The following is a 2500-nucleotide window of genomic DNA, read 5'->3' as shown; positions in this document are numbered from 1 at the left end:
ATTCCGTTCTCAACAGGTCTCATGTCGCACGCCCAAAGGCATTTGACACCGCCCCACCGTGCATGTTCTGCTACCACGCAGCCTTCAAAACATAGGGCTGGCCCAAGAAAGGGAGGCATACACCACAACAACGTCCCACACTCAACGAGGTTCATGCCGCACGCCCGAAGGCACCCGGCTCCACCCCACCTTGCATGTTTCATCGTCATACTAGCAACCATCCACAGTTCCTCACACCAGAGATTCCCAATTAGAAGGCAACATCGCAACATTCCGTGCTCAATGAGGCTCGTGTCGCACGCCCAGAGGCACCCGATTCCAACCAGCCGAACATGTTCTGGCACCACCGGCCTTCAAAACATAGGGCTGGCCCAAGGCTGGCAGGCATCACCACAACGTCACACACTCAACGAGGTTCATGTCGCACGCCCGAAGGCACCCGGCTCCACCCCACATTGCATGTTTCATCATCGTGCCAACCATCAACCATCCTCAAGCCAGCCCAAGTTAGAAGGCAACATCGCAACATTTCATTCTCAACAAGGCTCATGTCGCACGCCCAAAGGCACCCGACACTGCCTCACCGTGCAAGTTTCGCCACCGCATCGCCGCCGTCAACCGCCCTCATCCGCCGACCACCACCCCCACGCCCCAAGCATATGCCCATGTGCGGCGCATAGTGCTTGGGGCGTGGGGGTGGCGGAAGATATAGGGGTACCCCCGTGCCCAGCCCATGCAGACTAGTCACCCCCCTATATAGTACATTTTGAGGCATTTTTGGTCTGCCAGGCCTAGATACGATTTTTCTGAGCCATCATACGGTCAAATATCTCAAGTTTTAGATTGTTTTTTTCCATGAGCTCGATTGATTCATGAATGGGACATTGTAATGGATCTAGAAATCAAGTTTCATAATTTTTCAACCAACCAATTTTTTTTAATGAATTTTTAAATATTAAATAATAAGAAATTAGAAAAAATAGCTAGAGCCGTCAAAAAAATCTGAAATTTTGTGGGAATCATTCTTTCATGTTGCTTAGCTCCCAGAAAAAAAATTACAAAAAAACAACAACTCCACATGTAATTTCACAATTAATGGGTGATGGATGGGGCGTGGGCGGGGCAGGGCGGGGCGCGCGCGCGCGAGAGAAGGCGGGCGGGGCGGGGCTGGGCGGGGCGCGCGCGCGAGAGAAGGCGGGCGGGGCGGGGCTGGGCGGGGCGCGCGCGCGGGAGCACGCGGGCGGGGCTGGGCGGGGCGCGCGCGCGGGAGCACGCGGGCGGGGCTGGGCGGGGCGCGCGCGCGGGAGCATGCGGGCGGGGCTGGGCGAGGCGCGCGCGCGGGAGCACGCGGGCAGGGCGGGACTGGGCGGGGCGCGCGCGCGCGGGACAACGTGGACGGGGCGGGGCTGGGCGCGCGCAGGCGGGAGCACGCGGGCGAGGCGGGGCGGGGGGCGCGCGCACGCGGGAACACGCAGGTGGGGCAGGGCGGGCGAGCACGCAGGACCATTCCGACACCACCTCACCGTGGGCATTCCGCCACCATCAATCGGCCTCGACCTCCGACCACCACCCCCGTGCCCCAAGCATATGCCCATGTGCGGCACATAGTGCTTGGGGCGTGGGGGTGGCGGAAGATATAGGGGTACCCCCGTGCCCAGCCCATGCAGACTAGTCACCCCCCTATATAGTACATTTTGAGGCATTTTTGGTCTGACAGGCCTAGATACGATTTTTCCGAACGGTCATACAGTCAAATATCTCAAGTTTTATATTGTTTTTTTTCCGTGAGCTGGATTGATTCATTAATGGGACATTCTAAAGAGTTTAAAAATCAAGTTTCATAATTTTTCAACCAACCAATTTTTTTTAATGAATTTTTAAATATTAAATAATAAGAAATTAGAAAAAATAGTTATAGTTGTCGAAAAAATCTGAAATTTTGCGGGCATAATTCTTTCAAGTTGCTTAGCTCCCAGAAAAAAAAAATAATAATAAAACAACCACTACACACGTATTTTGACAATTAAATGGGTGATGGGTGTAAAAACAAGGTCATGGTGGGCGTCTTGGTCTAATGTACCTACTCTTGTATCAAAACTCTTCATTTCATTGTTTTAGATAACCAAAAGAAAAAAATAATTCATCACTCTTTTCTTAGTTCATTTCATTGATGATGTTTTTATAGTCCAAGGCTTATACATGTTCTTACTTTCCACGGATGTTAGGTGTGATGAATTGTTGTTGGGTGTGATGATTTTTTATGGAGGTAACATCCAACACTTTTGATATGATTGTAGGTATGTTTGCGTTGGAGGGTGTTGGTGGACATTATGAGTGTGTAAGGGTGCATGAGGTGTTGGTAGGGCATGTATCGCACATAGCATAGGATGGGGCTTGGCGTGTGCTGCGCGAGGGGGGTGGGGGCGCGGGTGCGGGGGTGTGCGCGACGTGGGCGTGCGGGGGGCACGGTCGGGGGCGTGCGCGACGTGGGCGTGCGGGG

Source organism: Cucurbita pepo, unplaced genomic scaffold (genome assembly GCF_057944985.1).
Source record: "Cucurbita pepo subsp. pepo isolate OVF unplaced genomic scaffold, ASM5794498v1 scafford_119, whole genome shotgun sequence".
Taxonomy (NCBI): Eukaryota; Viridiplantae; Streptophyta; class Magnoliopsida; order Cucurbitales; family Cucurbitaceae; genus Cucurbita; species Cucurbita pepo.
This window is presented reverse-complemented; position numbering follows the sequence as displayed.